Raw genomic sequence first — 21142 nt, 5'->3', positions numbered from 1 at the left:
AGACGCACAATAAAGGATTCAGTTTTGATGGTATCTTTGATGCCATACTTACTTGATAATTGTTTGGAAAGTTTTATAAAGAATACTTTTTCTATAATTTGGTCTTAAAATAGTTTGTCAAGAAATTTTATTGCTTGACCTTAAATACCACTTTTCCCCATCGTTGTGGACTCTTACTACAGAACCTCATGACAGAGCATAGAATCTTGAGCTCACATTTTTCCAATGGCTTAATTTCTGTTCTTCCTGATATCTCCGATTGTTATGATATATAGCTTCCAAAAAATACATTGTATAATGAATGGAGCCCCAATAGGATTGTGGGTAACGCATTGGACTGCAAGAAAATGAGCCTCTGTTTCCATTAAGATTTACAGCCTTGGAAATCCTACATAGTGTTGCTATGAATCAGTGATTCCAACTTGATGGCAGAGGATGCGGTTGGGGTTTTTATAAGCCTCCGACAGCACAGATATGTGACTTTAGTTGACATTAAGGATGATCATCTCGGGCAAAAGGCAGGGCAATCTCCAAAAGAACAACCTTAACAACCTTAATAGACAAGAGAAACACAACCTGTGGAAAGGCAAGTCAAGGAGGTGTTCAGGAAGTACCCTAGAGGTGGTGTTCCGGAAGACCATCATCTCAAATGAAAAACAAATTCTCCATCTGAGGTGGAGATTTTTTTTTTATTTCCCCCACCCTGCTGGCCCTAAATGCCTCTAAATGACCACACAAGGTACTAATTCAAGAAAGCATTTGTGGAACATCTGATGCATGCCAGGATCTTATTACATGAAACGGGGGCCGACCTCATGGGTCTGTGGTGAGGAGAGGACTCTTGTTATCATGATCCTAATCTCTGGAATATTAATTTCAGATTCCAAAGTCTTTCCACAGCTGTCAACCCGTATGGTTCTCAAAATAGCTCTGCTAGGTAGATAAGATCAGAATCATTATTCCAGTTTTACAGATGGCAATACTAAGGTCCAAATATTAAGGTTCAAAGAGAGGAAGTCACTTTTCAATGTTGCATCTAGGAGCTTGAGACAGATCTCTTATTTACAAATATGAGCTTTGAAATGTGTTCTCAGGAGACAAATTAGATAGTTACAGTAAATCCCCTACACAAACAACCTCTTTCCACAGAGAATTGCTCATCAGAAGCATTCCTTAGAAAGAGCATAAAATCAATTTTACCTAACACATTTGGGTGAGATATCCAATCAGATGCAAAAAGATACCCTTGATCAGTACATGTGGTTAAAAATGGAAACAATACTACTCATGTTAGCTCATAGTCCACACACCCCTCTCAATGGTCAGCCAAAGCTGGAAATGGATTTTTTCTGAAAGTCATGAAGATTAAAAGGTTCCGGTGGGCAAAGCCTGATGACCTTCCTGTGATACGTCTCTCGCCATCACCAACTCGATGATGACTTCAGTGTCCAGTGGGACAGGGTAGAATTAGCCCTGTGAGTTTCTGAGCTGGAGCTCCTTGAGGGACTGGAAAGTCGTCTTTCTTCGTGGGGGAACCGAGTGATTTCGAACTGCTGTTCTTACAGATCCCAGTCCAGCATGAACTCAGGGCTCGTTCTCAAACACTTCGGGGAAGGAAAAACTGGAAGAATTTAAAACGTTCTTTAAAAAGAATACAACCAAAAGTGTAGGAAGACCTTTTTCTCATCATTTCTAAGAACAGAGGTAAATTTATGGTAAGCATGATAATAGGCAATGAGGAATTGTGCTGCAGTGAAAATACTATATAAGAAAACCTGCTTTGAGCGTGCATTGAGTTGCATTGAAGTCTGTAATTTCAAACAAATCCCTGCACATGCTATTTTAATTAATAGAAAATAACAAGATAACATTTGCAATCATGAGACTCAACCAAGCATACAGTTAAACATACGCTTTCTTTTAATTACAGTTGAAATGTAATCAACAGACTAGAGCTAAAGTGGTAATTGTATTCTTTACAATTTGTTAATAATCTCCAGAATGGCCATGCTAATAAAAATGTGTCTCTACTATGCACATAACTTGTTTCCACGCATCTCAAGGCCAGCGGAGTCATTGGGAGTACTAGCAGTCCAAATATCTCTCTGGAGATTTAGACTGCTGTCCAAAGCCCACACATGAACCGTTCACTGTGTACTTAATGTGGGAAGCGACATGATCATGTGATTGTGGTTTTATGCTCTTTCCAAAGAATGCCTCTCCTGAGCAAATCTGCTATGATTGAGTGGCTGTTTGTCATTTCCTATCAGATGAGGCCTTGGACAGACCCTGCGGTAGGATGCAAGGGGCTTCACTTAGCAATCCTGTCTACAAGGACTTCCCTTCATTGTCAGATGGTTACTAACCTTATCCCAAATTTCCAGCATATTAATCTGTGTAGTCTGGGTTGGTGGTTGTAGGACTGGATTAGATATAGCATTCCAGTCTGGGAAAATATCTCTGGGTGCACGCACCTTTTAATAAACCACCATTGTTCTGAGTTAAGGAAAAAATCTTCTCCTTACATGATAGGTTTCCTTTTACTTTTCTTTCTTACTTTTCTTTACGATGCCTTTCTTCCACAATTCCTGTTTCCTTTCCTCTAATTTCCATTGTTCTTCTCACTCTCTTTGCTCCTGTTTTCTTCCTTAAGGGAAAGGTCAAGGCACACAATACACAGAATATGGAACTCCTGGCAAGATGGCAAATGAGACAGGCCTACCACACAGACCTTCTATCACAAAGACAGAAGAGACCAATAGAAACAGATACAGAAGATAATTCTGAGATCTTGAGCTGCAGAACAGGGCATAGTGAAGTGAATTGAATACTATAGAGAAGAATATGAACACCAGTGGGGAGAGGGTACGTGTGGATTACTTTTTTGGCTTGGATTTTGCATGCAGCATTCCATCCAGACAGCCTGGAACTCTGGAAGTTGCCTTGAAAAAGGTGGGATCCTCCTTTGTTCCTCACACCATAGTGGTTGACCACAAGCACCAGCAGCCCCCAGGCTCACCCAACTAGCAGCCAGTGACATACGCACCTGCACAGGCCCTGTTTCACCTGAGACTGGGTCAGTACCTTCATGCATCAGGAATTGGCAAATACGCCGTCCACATATCTGAAGGCACCGGTGGCCCCCTCATCAGATCAGCAGTACACACAGTGCCAATGCTCGGTCTTTGGGTTGGGTGGGAAATCATTTGATAAAGTCATACTGATATAAAATGTCCATTGGAACTGAAAAAAATTCTTCCAGCAACAAATAACTTGATATCAGTTATCTTGGATCTGGCATGAATTACGTTCTGATCAGGTACCCTGACCCCACGCAGCATATAGGTCAGCAGGTACTTAATCAGAGTCCTGTGCCCTTCAACTACATCCTTAGCTGGAAGGTAGTGCCAATCCATGTTGGATTTTCTGGCTCAAAATTTTTTCAGGGTCTTTTTTGTTGTAATTGTTGTGTTTCCTATCCTTTCTTCCTCTATTTTTCTTTTCTTCTTTAAAGGTTTTTTGGCACATAATCCACATATCATATAATCATTCAACCATATGAAGAAAAATTGTACAATCAGTACCACAATCATTTTTAGAACATTTTTTCTCTGATGGTTAAATTACCTTTAAAATTAGTTGCATTGGATCGTAAATAAACTTAAAGGCTAGTTACACAGTACTATGAAGGCCTGTAGTCCAATGAATTCAACAGCTTGTGAGACATGGACAAATACCTGGAAAAACAATCCCTCCATACATTATACCAGATAGATGTCAAGAACCTCAACAGACCCATACCAATAGAAGAAATAATAAAGGTTATCAAGGTATTACCAACAACAACAACACAAAAAAAAAATCCCCCAGGCCAGATGGTTTCACAGAAGAATTCTACCAAGCGTTCAGGGAAGAACTGACACCAATCCTACACAAACTCTTCCAGAGCATAGTAAAGGATGGCAAACTCCCAAATCTTTCTGTGACACTAGTGTAATGCTGACATCTAAAGCATTCAAAAACATCGAACACCCATTCCTGTTAAAACATTCAAGAAGCTAAAAGTGGAAGGAAAATTTCTCAATAAATACAAGCTATATATAAAACACCAACAGCCAATGGAAAGAAAGTCCCTCTATATAATACAAGCTATATATAAAAAAACCCCACAACAGCCAATGTGATAGTCAACAGTCAACAATCCAACTGAAACAGGGAACCAGGCATGAATGCCCCTTTATCCACTTTTGTTTAACATCATACTGGAGGTCCTAGCTAGCACCACAAGGCAAAGGAAACACATCGAAGGTATTCTTCTGGGGAAAGAAGAGGTGAAATTCTTATTATTTTCAGATGATATGATTTTATATATGGAAAACCCCAAAAACTCTATAAAAGAAGAGTCCTGGAAGTGATGGAGGAATATGAGATAGTGACAGGATAGAAGATCAACAAACAGAAGACTATTGGACTACTATATACATTGGAAGAGATAAAAAAGGTAGTACCCTTCACAATAACCAAGAACAAAATGGAAATATCCAGGGATATACCAAACCGAAAACCAAGCTATTTGTATGAGGACAACTACAGAACACTATTAAAAGAAACCAAGGATGACCTTCACAAATGGAAGAATATCCCATGCTCATAGACTGGAAGATTTAAGATAGTGAAGATGTCAGGTCTGCCCAAGGCACTATGTATGTTTAATATCCCAATACAAATACCAACATGTTTCTTCAAAGAGTTGGAAAAATTGATTACCAACTTCATATGGAGAGGGAAGAAGCCCAGAATTAGTAGAGAACTCCTCTAGAAGGACAGAGTCAGAGGGCTTGCTTTACCTGACTTTACCATCTATTATACAGCCACAGTGGTCAAAACAGTGTGATCCTGGTATAACGACAGACATTCAGACTAATTGAAAAGAACTGAAAACCCAGAAATGAAATCATCAGCTTGCAGACAATTGATCTTTGATAAGGGCCCCAAAAATATCAAATGAGAAGCAGGTGCCTTCTTCAACAAGTGGTGCTGGAAAAAAAATGGATATCTACCAGCAGGAAAATGAAGCAAGACCCTCCCTTCACTGCATGCACAAGAATAAAGTCCAGGTGGATCGCAGAACTCGAGGTAAAACCCCCACCTCTTAGTAATTGGGACAAACCTAGGAATTTTAGCTCAGGGGAGAGACTATTGGAAATAGGGAAGGACACAGAGGAAGCACAGAATTACAAGTGGGATATACTGACGATAACCTGTGAACACCGAAAAACTTTGCCAAGAGAGTAATGGGAGAGTCCACAGACTAGGAAAACATCTTCAGTAATGACACATCAGACAAAAGCCTTATGACTAAAACCTACAATACTCTGTAATCCTATAATAAGTGGGGGTGGGAAGTCCATTGAGGAGGTGGGAAAAAGACTAAACAGAAGTTTCACAAGGGCAGAAATCTAAATGCCAATAAACATATGAGAAAATGTTCCTGATCATTAACCATAAGGGAAATGCAAATTAAAACAACTATGAGATACCACCTAATACCCTCAAAGACAGCTCAATTAAAAAAAATCAGAAAGCAACAAGTGTTGGAGGGGGTGTGGTGAGATAGGAACTCTCATTCGCTGCTGGTGGACCTGTAGGTGTGTACAGTCATTATTGAAATTAATTTGGCAATACCTAAAACAAGTGGAAATTGAGCAACCATATGACCCAGCAATCCCCCTAATTCCCCTACTTGGCATTTAGTAATGGTAATTGGGTGCTACCCAACTCTCCTGATTTCCAGGTTAAAGAGGAAATTGTTCATGGGGATTAGGAATTCTATTTCCTCTTCCTCTTTCTTTTCCTGGTTCTCCTTTTTACATCTGTTGCCACAAAAAGAGACCAGCTACTTGAAAACGTCTAAGACTCCAAACTAAAACCAAACCAAATGCACAGCCATTGAGTAAATGCTGACTCACAGTGACCCAATAGGACAGGTTAAAACTGCCCCGCCCCTGTGAGCTTCTGAGACTGTGACTGTGTAGGAGAGTAGAAATCCTGTCTTTTCCCCTTGGAGCTGCTGGTGTTTTAAGATTGTAGACCGTGGCCCAACTCTTGACCACTATGCCACCAGGCCTCCTAAACATTAAAAAATAAACTAGAGATTCTATTAGGCCAATTAACTGGTGTGGCCCATGAAACTATGATCATACATCTTCACATCTTAAACTGAAAATGTCCTCAGAAATCTTTAAACTAGATAATAATTTCACCTAATTAAAGTAGGATACCTGTAATGCGTATAGCATTAACAATATATACATATATGATTAGATTGCTAATAGAAAATCAAAAGGTTATATAGGTTGTGTAGGGGCTAATGATTTTATATTAATGTCAGTGGTGGAGACAATGTATAAAGGAAAGTAAGAATGGTTCCATAGATCAAAACAACGACTCCAACTGAATTGCACATGTAGACAGTGTGGCATTGGTATTAGTCTGCTGTGAAAATTTTCAGCAATGACATAGAACAAAAACGAAGTTATTTAAGGAATATAATATAAAACAAAATAGGTTTTCCATGTACTCAAACCTTAACTAAGACTTTACTAAAATGTCATACGGCAAATAACCTAAAGATATAATAAAATGCATTTTTATTCCTTTGTATGTATCTCAGCTCTAACAATGACAACACCAGCCTAGAGTATAAAAGTATCCCCTTCATCGAAATGGTCTGAACACCCTGTCTTGCTATAGCAATGAGGGGTCTGCTAGTAGGATCATTTAAGCAGACACACACTCATAAAAATGTTGATATAGAAGAATTATACATCAAACGGTGGGCTAGGATAAGGCTTCTATCCCTTCAAACTATCCGTATCCATGGAAGTTCTGTCTAGCCATAATTCATTTCTACCTTGTGCCTTCTAAAAACAATTGCCTAGATTTGAGCGACTTTAAAGATCTTATAATTTACTTACTTTTCAATTAAAACTAATGACTTGCTTATGATCATATCAATAGCTGAAACTGTCTACCACCATGTTATGCAGCTTCTAGGAAGACAATGTGAACCTAGCATCATCTGTATTATTCCTGTGTCTACTCCTCAAATGATGCTCATTCCATTTACCACTGAATGTGGTATCCTGGGTGATATCTGTACTCTTCTAAAACCTCTCAACTGACAGTATGCCACCACTGGAGTAGCATTTATTTCTAATTTGTAACAGTATATTTACACAATAGATTCTAATTTGGACTAGATTAATTATCTCATATCAAACAATAGTTCCCTTTCTATTTCCATTGGCCCCCAGTATGCCCCCAATAAGCTCAGACAAACATGATAGCCTGTCATATTTGATTTTTATTGCTGTATAACAGATGACCACAAACTTAGCATCATAGGTAGGTTTATTGTGTGAACCTGGCCAACAGGAACATGTGGGATTAATAAGGTCACAGTTTGGAGGGCAAAAGAGATAAATGGCTCAGCAAGCCTTGCCTCTCTTTCTCTCTCTCTGGTGATCGGACCAGTGTGCAACTGCCTTAGCTAGTTCTCTGACTCACCTTGTGAGCTACACTACCTGTGGAACAACTAACCTGTGGATTGTGTAGCTAGAGCTTGAGGTTCCTTTGAGTCCTGCTTCACCACACTGCTGGTATACACATTGCTTGAGCTTGAGGCTGTAAAATCTTGTCATCTTGCATTTCTTGAGTTCAATGTCACTTCCAGGCCTGCTTCACTAAGCTCCTGAGCTGCTGATGGTTGGTGACCCACCTGGCAAGGTCAGTAGTTGAAAACACCAGCTACTGAGAAAGAGAGAGAAAGAGAGAGAGAGAGAGAGAGAGAGAGAGAGAGAGAGAGAGAGAGAGAGAGAGAGAGAGAGAGAGAGATTGAGAGAGAGATGGGGCTTTCTACATCCTTAAAGAATTGCCGTCTCAGTAACCCATAGGGGCTGTTCTACCCTGCCCTATAGGGTCACCATGATTAGGCATCGACTCAGTAGCAGTGGTTTGTTTATTTTATTCCAGTATGACTTTGGTAAGGTCACTGAGAATATTTTCAAAGAAAGCCCTAGCCCTCCTCTGAGTCCCTGGTTGCATAGTGGTTACACATTTGGCTGTGATCTGCAAAGTCAGCAGTTTGAAACCACCAACTGCTACGCAGAAGAAAGAGAAAGATGGGACTTTCCACTTCCGTAAATCCTAGAAGGGGTACTATGAGTCACATAGACTGGATGACAGTATCTCTCCCCTTGTACTCCAACACTTACTGGGGTAAGGTTTAGGACTCTGGCATATTTTTTTTTCAGAACACAATTCCATTTATAACACAAAGAGAGACGATTCAATGGAGACAACTTTAGAATTCTGCCTCTGACACTTGCCAGAGGATCCCTGGGTGTGTAGTGGTTACATGCTGGGCTGTGATCTGCATGGTGGGCAGTTCGAAACCACCGGTAGTGGGAGAAACACTGTGCTTTCTCATCCTGTAAACAGCCTCAGAACCTCACAGGGGGTCACTGTGAGCCACCATTGACTCGCCAACAATGAGTTTGGTTTTGATGCTGTTTAATACTTGCCCTGGGACATTTTCCTCCTCTTTCAGCTTGGCTTGTTTCTGCCTTCCAAGTATCACTTTAAAATCAACTTCTTTAACTTTCTTTACCCTTCCTTTTAGACTTTTGTTGCCGTTGTAATTTTCTATGGGTTTATTTAGTCACTCTGAGATGCCTCTTTGCATGATCTTCTCACTGGAAGACATGGCTTGGCTCAACGGTAGTGGAGCGGATTCTATTCCACTCCGTATCCCCTTAAAATCTTCCACCTTCCATGACAGCACCCAGGATCATGTTTTCTATCCACATAGGAGCTGGGAAATGAGAGCAGAATCCAATAAATTGACCCAAAGGATAGAATTACTGACTTTGCGAGCTGGATCATAGCTTGGAGGTCATCTAGACCAAACTTTTCCCTTATTGCTCTTGGCTGGGGACTATTGGCATTTCTTCATGTTGGTATGTCCCATCTGCTATCAAACATTTTTATGACATTTATTTCCTCATTATAATCTTTATTGTGCTTTATTTATATATCTGTGAGTCACATGAGAGTTAGAAATGTTTCTGTCCTTCCCGAAACCTCAGCCTGCTCAGACTCCCTATGCCCATGACTGGCCCCCAGGGCTTCATGACAGCATTACTCCCCGTCTTCCTATATGTCTCTACTGTCTCCTATGTACCTCCAACATCAATTTTAAACTTCCTGTCCTGACATTCAAGGCCTCCCTTCACTTCTGTCTTTATCACCTCCCTTATTTTCTCTCTGTCTCTCTCCTTAGCTCCCACTCCAAATTCTGGGCATTCCTCCAAGTTTTTCCATATTACTGGAACCATCACCTCCACCCTCCTTCTTTCTACCTCCCCCATTATTTGTCAGGCTTTCCTCCATTTCCCTTATCTTCCATAACCACTCCCTGCCCTCAAATATTGAAGGAACTCTCCTCTGAAATAATAAGCAGACTTATATTTAATGTTCTATTACAAACGTGAATTCACTGCTGTGTATACATTGAAATATATAAAAGACAGCTTTGAGAACACCTCAATCTCTACCATGGTGACAAATACAGGCCACATCCAATGTTGAAGGAAAGCTACAATGAAAAGAGTTGAGTTGGCTTGATATTTTCCACGTGATTGAGTAACATGAGAGGGATAAGAATTATTTGGGGCTTGTTCTACATTCCTACTAGATATTCCACCAAAGATCAGGGTAGGCAATGGACATACATTTGGTGTGGTTCTCAATAAATTGGTGTGGTTCTCAATAAATTTTGTAAAATCTTTGATTTTCAGTTCCCTTATCTCCAAATGGAGATGCTTCTAATTATAATACCTAATGATGTCTGATAAAACATGTAAAAAGTAGTTGGCATACTATAAAATGCATGCAAATAACACTTCTGATCTTGTTATAGCAGTATTTCAGACTACAGATGGATACTCAATTGTGGTGGAGGAAGCCACGTGATACCCCCAAGACCACTATTTCCTCAAGTTAAGAGCTGTGGTAATCAATCCCCGTCTTACTCGTCTCCGCAGGTGTTTCAAAGTAAGCTACCTCTATGCCCTCTCTGTTTTCACTGCCTAGCATGTTTGCCTTGTCCTCTCTCACCAACCTCACTTTAGTCTCAAGTCTCCGCATCTCCGGTCTTCCCAGTTAGTCCGTTCCTCTCATTTCTGCTCTTTCTCCCTAGGTCAATCATGCTTTCCTTTACTTCCTTCCAATGGAGAGGGACATGACGTCTTCCATAGTTTCCTCTGAGGAGACCCAACCAGATATTTATTTCAGTCTGAGTTTAGGAGTAGATGCAACTTGACTTTGCCCAAGAGCAAGGAAATTCTGGGAATTTCCAAACCCACTCATTAACGTCTCTCACAGTCTGATATTTGGAAGGCCCACTTTTCATACTTATCTTTTACTCTCCTTGTGCCTCGCTAGCCTACTGCATCATTACATTCCCTTTGCGTTCATATAAAAATATTTTTCCTACACAATGATTGTGTTTTATACTCACTTGATAGCATGATTTTAATTGGGTTTCCCAGAGAAAGTCCCAGTGAATGTGCCCCTGCTTAAATAGAGGGTCTTGGAAGATGTTGTAAGTCGAGTTAATATGAGGTTGTACCAGGGTGGGATCTAATCCTACATGACTGGTATCTTTTCAAAGGAAGAGCTAAGTACACATAGGCAGAGAGATGGAGTAAGTACCTTATGTGATTCAAGTCAGCTGGAAACCAAGGGATGCCTGGAGCATTCAGATCCAGGAGGCAAACATGAAACATGGAGCCTTCCCAGAGTTCGCAGAATAAATCATCATGGCTGACATTCCCTGTGTAATCTTCCAGTCTCTAGAGTGGGGGATAATATATTGGTGTGTAAATGCCTATTTGGGGCATTTGCTAATGAAGGCCTAGGAAATGATACACGTGGCATGCAATTTTGGGATACATCTATAAAACTGAAAACACTTATGTAAAACTCTCCAAGTTGTCAAATTTAAATTTTGATTGCTGACATGTTACAATTTTCTATTTCAATAACACAACTTTCTGAATTGAATATTTTCATCTTTATTTGCAAACCAGACAATTACATATATAACTTTAAAATTTTATTTAATGTAAAAAAATAATGAGATTTCAGGGCAATTTTCTACAGAAGCTCTCACAGCTAACTTTCATTTACTTTCTGTGTCATTTTTTTGTTAACTTGTGTTTATCTCAGCAGTTTTTAATTTATTCTTCATTTTGTAGTCATGCAGAAAGAGATGGACCGCTAGGTTGAGACTCATAACCTGCCTACTTTTTGTCTCCTTCCTGGTCCCCGTTATTTCTAACGGCTATGGCTATTGGGTTAGACTAGGTTGTCTAGAGAAACAAGACCAGTGACACTCATATAGGTATAGGTATCAGGAAGTCATTTTATATTAAGAAAGCATTCCAGCCAAGTCCAACTCAAGTCCATAGGTTCGATGGTAGCCGAAGCCTTCTTCAGACTCATGAAACCAATGGCTAATGCTATAGAAAGGTGAAGTGGTTGCAGGAAGATCAAAAGCAAGTGGGCAAGCAGTTGATACAAGCTTGGTAGAAACATGGCAGGGCACCAAAAGCTCCCATATAGGCTCCCAGACTCAGTGACCAACATGGGGGTGGCTCTGGAGGCAGACACAGAGTCCCAGCTAGGAGGGAGATCAAAGAGGCTGAGAAGAGAAGTCCCCACTTTCTTTCTTTCTTTTTTTTTTTTTTGCCCTGCCCCGCCCACCCGCCTGCGCAATGACCTCACAGGCATGCCCTGTTACGTATCGACGTAAAGCAGTCCCCACTTTCTTATACGAAGACCACACACCCAAGAACGCATCACCACCTGAGCACGTGATTGACAGGTTCATCCTTACCACCACACAGGTACCTTAACTTGACATAAAGTCTATAACTACCACAGTTATTTTATAAATAGTTCCAATAAAATTCTCAGAATTTATTGAGCAACCTGTTGGTGTTATTCCTGATTGTTTTCTAGTCTTTTTTTAGCTTTACAAATTTCTCTCAAATTTTCTTTTCTTTACTCTAGCATTGTTCTCAAAGAGTTCTTCACATGCGTGTTCCAACAGCAGCTATTCTCCTTTTTATGCTTCCCGTCTTCCTTACTTCCCATCTTCCTTACTTCCCATCTTCCTTACTTCCCATCTTCCTTACTTTACTTTCCCATCTTCCTTACTTCCTTACTTCCCATCTTCCTTACTTCCCATCTTCCTTACTTTACTTTCCCATCTTCCTTACTTCCTTACTTCCCATCTTCCTTACTTCCCATCTTCCTTACTTTACTTTCCCATCTTCCTTACTTCCTTACTTCCCATCTTCCTTACTTCCTTACTTTGGGTGAGCTTAGTAACTACATTGTTATTTTGAAATCTTCAGCTACTGATAACTTATAGGAAAATTCTAGCCAGACTCTTCCCAAGTCAACTGACATAAATTAATCTTATAATCCAATTGATAAGGAGAGAAAATTTGCCAATGGATTTTGGTGATGGCTGCCCCGCATGAGCAATGTAATGATGTTGTGTAATTGCACACATAAAAATGTTTAGTTGCCAGATGTACAATATATATTTATAAAAATATTAAATGACAGTGTTGTAACTCTCAATTAGAATTAGTTTAGGCATTATTTAGAAGTTTTTCGTATCTTCAGTGCTTGCAAGATCTTATGATTTAAAACACCTAAAGAACTCAAAGATCCCAATCTTGTCGATAAAGGATTCAGAAGCAAGAGGACAGGCAGACAACCCAGCACAATTGCTGGGAAAACTAGTATTCTACAGAAGTTAGCAAATTACCACGGATTTAGCTGCTTAAAACCACACACATTTATTAGTTCACCATTTCTGTAGGCCAGAAGACTGGCCCTAATGAAACGGTTGATGTTTCAGAAGCCCGGAATCAAAGTGGCATCCAGGCTGAGCTCTTCCCTGAAGATACCAGGGAAGAACATGCTTCCTGGCTTGATATCCAGGGGGTTGGCAGATTCCGTTCCTTCTTCTAGTTGGCCTAAGGTCCTCAGACCCTCACTGGCCGTCAGCCAGTCTGCAGACTTTATGCTCCTAAAGGTTGCGCATATTCCTCTTGCTGTCCCTCGGGTGTCCCTCTGTGTACAAAGAAGCGATGATGTGTAGATTCCTCATACATGAAACTTCTCTTTATTTCTCTTTCTGACTGGCAGCCGGAGAAAACCCTGTGCTCTAAAGATCACAGAGAATTAGGTCAGCCCCCTTAGGTAATCTCGCTGTCTTAAGGTAAACTGTGTTATATGATCACCAATCATGGGAGTGTTATCTCATCATAATCAGAGCTTTGGGGGGATTAAGTCAGGACATCTTGAGGGAGGAATTTTAGAAACCTTGCCTTTCTTGGAAACTAGGAGACATCACCCAGATGACGACAACTCCAGAGAATAAGAAGGCCTTGAATGAGATGGAAGTTGGCAGTAAAGAAATGGGACCATTGAAAGCTGCATTGATAAATTCCCTGCAATTGCTGCTGGAACGAAACTGCAGGAAAAAACACAAATGATCTAACAAGGAGAGAAAGAAGAGAGGAAAAAAATAAACAAAAATTTCTCAGAAAGGATCCAGAAATATCAGACTTGAGCTTAAATACACTGATGTGAAAACATGAAACAAATGAAAAAGACGAGGTATGAAGGGAAATCGTGCAAGTGAATAATCAGTGAGGAGGCACAGAGCACAGAGAGCAGAGAAAGAGCGGACACAGAACATAGAGTACTGAATGAGAGTTACCAGATGATGGGAAGCACCAAGTAAACAAATACCCAACTCAGACCCAAGAAGCTGCTTTATTGCCAAGATGTTCAAATATTTAGAAAATGTGGGTAGTGATGGTAGGGTGGAATCAGGACATTTCATTGTATATCAAGCTAATAGATTACAAATCATACATTAGCTACCTTTCATATAACAAAAACATTCCTTTAGAAGAAAATGTGAACAGACAAAACAATAAATTTAATATCCAAAAATAAGTCTATGCTATTATTATGGCCATATATATTTATCATTTGGAGATTATGATGTAAAATATTAACAATGGTTGGAACTCTTATGTGTCATCTAGTCTAATATCTTCTTACAAATCAGTAAGTCAACAACCAGAGGAAAAAGAAAGGTATCTGAGTTAAAAAGTTTCCCACAGGGCAGTCAAAACATAGAAATTAGACTCTAATAACCAGTCTCATGCTCTTTCTAGCACAGGGTGTGTGGTCATCTCTATCAATGGGTATGCTAGCCATCTTTGATAGGTTTATTGTGCCAACTGGGCCAATAGGAACATATGGGTGGTGTTTAATCAGGTCGCAGCCTGATTGAAGTGCAATGAGATAAATGCTTTTCCAAGGCCTTCCCCATTCTCTCTTCTTTCATGGTGAACAGCCCAGTGTGCTGCCACTTGAGCTAGTTCTTTGCCTCAACCATGAGCTGCACTACCTGTGGGTCAAGCCAACCCGTGGATCATTTAGCTAGAGTTTGAGGTTCTTTTGAGACCCACTTTACCAAGGTGCTAATGTGTACATTGCTTGAGCTTGAGGCAGGTGGATCCTGTTGCAATACATCTCTTGAGTTCGAGATCCCATTGGGGCCTGCTTCAGTAAGCTCTCATGCTACTGCTGTTGCAAACCCACTCTGCCTGTCTTTCCTGAAGGAAGACGCCACTATCTGCTTCATTGACCTTTGAGCAGCAATCTGCTGTGAGTTGAAGGACTTTCAGTATATTAATTGTTCCATGAAAGCTGGTTGAACTGAGCCTTCTATACTGTTGTGTGGACTAATTAGCTGTTGTAGTCATTCCTTCTGTATAAATCTATCTATCTATCAATCTATCTATCTATCGATCTAATCATAAATATCCTAGTTTTGTTTCTCTAGGGAACCCTGCCTAACACACCATCATAAATCTTAGCTGTTAAATAAATAGCAACTGGAAAGTAGGTTTACCCAAGATTGAACATTGTTTAAAATATCATTTTATATCCTATTTAAAATTTTAAAAAGACCTATATGTTTATGCTTTTTGCAATCCTCTCCAATGGTTTTATATACATATATACATAAAACTATATATATACATAAAACTATATATATATATATATATCCAAGATATATATACACACACACACATATATATATACACACATATATTGGATATCTACCAAGATAACTACATATCTATATAAATGTGTATATTTTATATATTTATTTATTTTTCTTGGAGATACTTATATGAGAGATATGTACATATAAGAATTTAGAAATCCAATTTTGCTTTGATTTCAACTATCCATAAATTTTGAATTATGAAGCTTTATGTGTTGGTAGATAAATTCTGAGAATCATATAAAACATGAAATAGTTTTTTATAAATTTATATGGTAAATAAAAATATGGTGTTATTGTTAGGCACTATTGAGTCTGTTCCAATTCATAGTGACTCACTGTACAAAAGAATGAACACTACCCAGTTCTTCACTATCATATTTACATAATCTGGTGTCAATTTGAAACTATTCAGAGTGAAGGGGTGGAGTTAAGCCTGACAATCAGGTCACAGCTTGATAATCTCATTTGGAGGTGCTATGGTGACTAGTATGTGACTGGAGGCCAGATATACACATTCTCCCTGAAAGACATTCCTGTTGGCAAGCCACATAGAGCCCTGGAGCTGGAAGAGCCACGTGAAGATCCACACCAGCACTGAGATGCTTCCACAGCAACTGGATCCAGAAGACTTTCCAGCCACTGGCCTGTGATCTTCCTGCGTTCAGAGTCATTGCTTGTGTTGTGTGAGTCTGAAGAGGAATTTACAGACTGGTATCGAACATATGGGCTAACATTGGACTATGGACTTGATCTGAACGTGGCGGGGGTGTTTTCTTAATGTATAATTACTCATGGATATAAAGCTCTCTTTTATATACATATGAGTGTCTCTGGATTTGTTTCTCTAGTCTACTCAGACTAACACATGCACCATCTTCATAATTGTTGTTAGGCTTGAGCCTATTGACACAGTTACTGTGTCAATTCATTTCATTGAGTCTTCCTCTTTGTTGCTGGTCCTCTACTTTAACAAGCATGATGTTCTTTCCCAGGGACTGGTCCTTTCTGATAGCATGCCCAAAGTATGTGAGATGAGGCCTTGGAATCCTTACTTCTAAGGAGCATTCTGGTTTTACTTCCTCCGAGGCAGATTTGTTTGCTGTTTTGGCAGGCCATGCTACTTTCAATATTTTCACAAGTGTCATAATTCAAATGCATCAATTTGTTTATAGTCTTCCTTATTCATTATTCAGCTTTCACGTGCATATGAGGTAACTGAAAATGCCATGGCTTGGATCAGGCAAACGTTAGTCCTCAGAATGATTTCTTTGCTCCTTAACTTTTTAAAGATGATGTAGTACAAAGTTGCCCGATGCAATACTTCATTTGATTTCTTGACTGTTGTTTTCATGAATGGTGATTATAGATCTTAGTATAATGAAATAATTTTGCCTTAGCAACTTCAATAATTTATTCATTTATCATGATGAATTTGTCCGGTTATGAGGATTTTTATTTGGTTTTTTAAAATTTTGTATTTGCTTTTTATTTTTTATTGGTTTTGTTTGGGGGGTAACACTGAAGTTGTAGTATTGTTTATTAGCAAGTGCTTCAATTCCTCCTCACTTTCAGTAAGCAAGATTTGTCATCTACCTACCACAGATTGTTCATGAGTCTTCCTCCAATACTTTTGTCACATTCTGCTTCTTGCATCCAATTTCTTAGATCCTTTTTCCAGCACACAGATTGAATAATAAGGTAAAAGGATACTACCCAGAGTCACTCCTTTTCTGATATTGAAACCATGAAATATTTTGTCTTGTTTGAATAACTGCCTATATATATACATATATATATATATATATATATATATATATATATATATATTCCAGAACACTTAATTGGGTGTGTACACAACTGTAGTTGTGTACACACCCAATTAAGTGTTCTGGAATTCCCATGTTTTTCAATGTTATCCATAATTTTCTATGACCCACAAATCCAAATACCTTTGTTTCAAGGAGACATAATTATGTTATTCCAGGTTGTCTAGATAAAGAAATACAGGGACACTTATATATATATAAGAAAGAACTGTAAATCAAGAAATGATTATCCATCAAGAAGGCATTCTAGCCCGGTTCAACTCAAATCCAAAAGTCTGGTGTTAGACCTTAAGTCCCTCCTCAGACTCACATAGCTGTGACAGTGACCCAGAAAAGCAAGATCACAGGCCAGTAGCTGCAGAGTTGATTGAATCCAAGGTCAGTGGAAACATGAGAGGGGTCTGAAAGTTCTCAGGGTCAGGTGGCCCACATGGGGCCATCCCTGGAGGCAGAAAGAGTCCCAGCAGACAGGGAGGCAGAAGGGTAGAACGATAGGGAGATTCTAAATTCTCCTTATAAGAAGGCCACATCCCCCTGCAGGAATCATCCAGCTATGTAGAGGTGGGTTCCAATTAGATTGACATGTTGGACTGATTGACATGTTGGACTGATTGACATGTTGGACTGATTGACATGTTGGACCGATTGACGTGTTGGACTCCACCTCTACACATTCCTAAAATGTCAAGCTGACATAAAAACATTTAACTAACACAAGGAGTACGGAGCTTCTTCTTTAGCAAAGATTAAGATACTGTCTCTTCTTACCTTAATTCTCCTGCAGTCATAGGCATGGAAATGAGCCCAACAACTGTTGAAGAAAGGCAAGTATAAGTATGAGCTCAGATGTCTGAACAGATAAAAAGTAGCCAAAACTTAAGGAGGAGATTACATGGAGCAGTCCAGTGGAAAGGCTATATATCCTATAGACATGGTGACAAAAAACAACTGAGAATTAAAAGTACTCAAATTTAATCCTGCCTAATTTATGAAGAAAAATATTTCCTAACTCAGAATAACTACTTAAAGGCATGTATATATTCATCAATATTTGTTTTTTAAATGACTAACACTACTTCGTTACAATTTGAGACAGATTCTTTTCAAATTCTGGATTTACCCAGGCCAAGTAATGTGTGGGCAGGAGATGTTTGAGACCTTCATTATAAAATGAGCACAAACATTAAAAGAGAAAGAAACAGATTAAGGACTTAAAAATAAAGAAAGAAGAGAGACTCAGAGTAAATATTTGAAGAATCTTTTGCATATTTAATTTTTTAATTAATATGCTTTACTTGCTAAAGAAGTAACCAAGTGAAAGATTTTAAATCTAGGAAATTAGATTCAGCTTGGCTCACACTCAACACAATCCATATCCTCAATGTGTCATATGTCTACTTAGTAGTAGGTCTACTTACAAATCTGGCTAGAGCAGAGGATGTACATCAGTACAGATAGCAACTGGAAACAGGGAATCCAGGACAGATGACTCCTTCAGGATCACGGGTGAGAATGGTGATGCCTGGAGGGTGGAGGGAATGTGGGGTGGAAAGGGGGAACTGATTATAAGAATCTATGTATATCCTCCTCCCTGGGGAATGGACAGCAGAGAAGAGGGTGAGGAGAGGCATCAGGCAGTGTAACATATGACAAAATAATAATAATTTATGAATTATTAAGGGTTCATGAGGGAAGGAGGAGTGGGGAAGGAGGGGCGAAAATGAGGAGCCGATATTAAGGGCTCAAGTGGAAGGCAAATGTTTTAAGAATGATGATGGCAACAAATGTACATATGTGCTTGACACAATGGATGTGTGGATTATGATAAAAATTGTATGAGCCCCCAATAAAATGATTTAAATGAAAAAAATGATTAGGTCTAGTCTGGGCTACTGAAGAAGTGTGTGATATTTCCTACATTACAGCTACTATTAATAGTTTTGGCATTCTGGTAGCTGGGAGAAAAAGAATTACACAACTAAATATATATATATATATATATATATATATATAACAAGTCTTTTTTTGATTTAGGATAAACGTCCTTTCACATAGCTTTGAGTGAGCTTGTATGGCAATTAGCAGAAATTAAGCCAAATACATGTTTTTTTTCTTTTAAATTTCTCAGAAACTTTCATTCCTCCTCACTGATTTACTCATTCAAATGTGTACACACTCAAATGCATATCCCATGAGAGAGGGATTTAGAATAAACACAGCAGAAAGCATAACTACTCTTCTTACAGAAGTGTTGGGACAAAAACATTGAATGATCTTTTCAAGAATTTTTTAAAAAAACAAATGAGAAATGATGCGAGGATTTTGATACGATGCATTTCTAACAACTACAGAGGAGATACTCTTTTTGAGTGTTCTTCCTATAACTGACACAGTCTCACTTGAGGAGCAAATACGATGAAGTAAAATCTGTGCGGTGCAAGACACAGTGCCTCGTCCTTATTACCAACACGGTGTGTTTCTGTACAGCGCCAAACCCACAGCTATAGGAGCCAGTGAAACTCACAACAGCCTTACCTAAGTTTCCAAAGTGTAAATCTTTATAGGAGCAGACGGCTTCATCTCTTCCCTTCGGAGCAGCTGGTGAGTTTTGCTACTGGCCTTGCAGTTAGCCGTCCAGCACTTCGTCAGCATCACCACCAACGACCCTTGGATGTGCTCCACCAAGTGTTTAAGAACGGTAGTCCATTAAGTCATGGACTCATGCAATTTCCATTGTCTAATTTCTTTAATTTACATGAAACCCCCATTCCTCACATGATTCATATTTGCCTTGAAGATGATGAGTCCTGTATTTTGGGTACATACATGAAGTGCGGTGAAATGGATTCCGTTTCACTAATGCTGCACAATCCACCTTCAGCCAACAGGACCTAAGCCTAGAGGTGACGCCTGAACTCCAAATGCATAAACCAGACAGACAGCATTCAACTCCAAACAGAAAGTCAGTCATTCCCTCGCTGTGGCTGTTTGGCTAGCCCCGTTTCCTTGCCTGCACCTCCAAATCCAACGCCTTTGCCATTGTACCCAGCTGAAACTGTCAGAGTTTGGAGACACATTTATTTAGCCATCTACTTCCTAGCTCTTGGATACGTTTTTGTTAGACCTTGTCGTCACCACCAGGCTGGGGGCCAATGTTTGTACTGGGTGGGAGTAAGAGGGAGGCATAAACAGAATCAACCCTCTTGTGCTTTGAAAGATCAGGCTAGAGTTATATGCATATTTCATGTCAGAAAATTAAAATGTGTCTTGGCGGCGGGTGGGAACTTGGAGCGCTAGGAGAGGGAGTGCAGAATTGGCAGAATGTCTCCCCCTTTTTTGGCCCCCTGCCTGACAATCACTCAACCTTTTACTCTTGGAGTCAGCTGCCCCCTCCTCCCCAGCACCACACACACACACACACAATGATGCCTCCCAAGTGCTACAGCATCTTTGCTGTCACCCGTAATGTGTTGTCAGAACCCAAGAATGGCTTGAAAAGATAGAGAATTTTTACAAACAGGCGCCAACTTTCTAAAAGATGTGAACGTGTGTGCTCAAGTTGTCATAGTAAACCTCCTTGGGCGGCGGGGGGGTGGGGTGGGAGGAGGGGAGTGCAGACCGTAGAACAAATTCACAAAAGGATTGAAGCATCTACATTAAGAGAAATTTAGAAATCTATGACTTCACCAGAAATGGAAATCCTGTTTCTCAGGGTTCTGGGTTCCTATGCAGAGTGCTGTTTCCGAAAACGTCTCCACTACATGGCTACGATCTCCACTGCTTTCCTCCGGGTCGAGCTGTGCCCGGTGTGGTCTAGCCACTGGCAATCTCCCCGGCATTTTCTCTTGTCTTCTTATCTGCTTGCAATAGTCCTTTCCTCTACGTCTTCCACTTCAGTCTTTCCACGCTGCACACTATGCTTCCCAAGGGGGTCCTTGAAAGAACCACTCTGTTTTCAACTTTCTTCTTCCTTTAACCTCCAACATGTCAAAAACCTCTTCCCTTTACTCCGATGCTCTCTGAAGCCCTGAAAATCTCTGCTGCCTTCCTCACTGGTTGTGAAATGGTCCCATGATAG

This window comes from Tenrec ecaudatus, chromosome 8 (assembly GCF_050624435.1).
Source record: "Tenrec ecaudatus isolate mTenEca1 chromosome 8, mTenEca1.hap1, whole genome shotgun sequence".
Lineage (NCBI taxonomy): Eukaryota > Metazoa > Chordata > Mammalia > Afrosoricida > Tenrecidae > Tenrec > Tenrec ecaudatus.
This window is presented reverse-complemented; position numbering follows the sequence as displayed.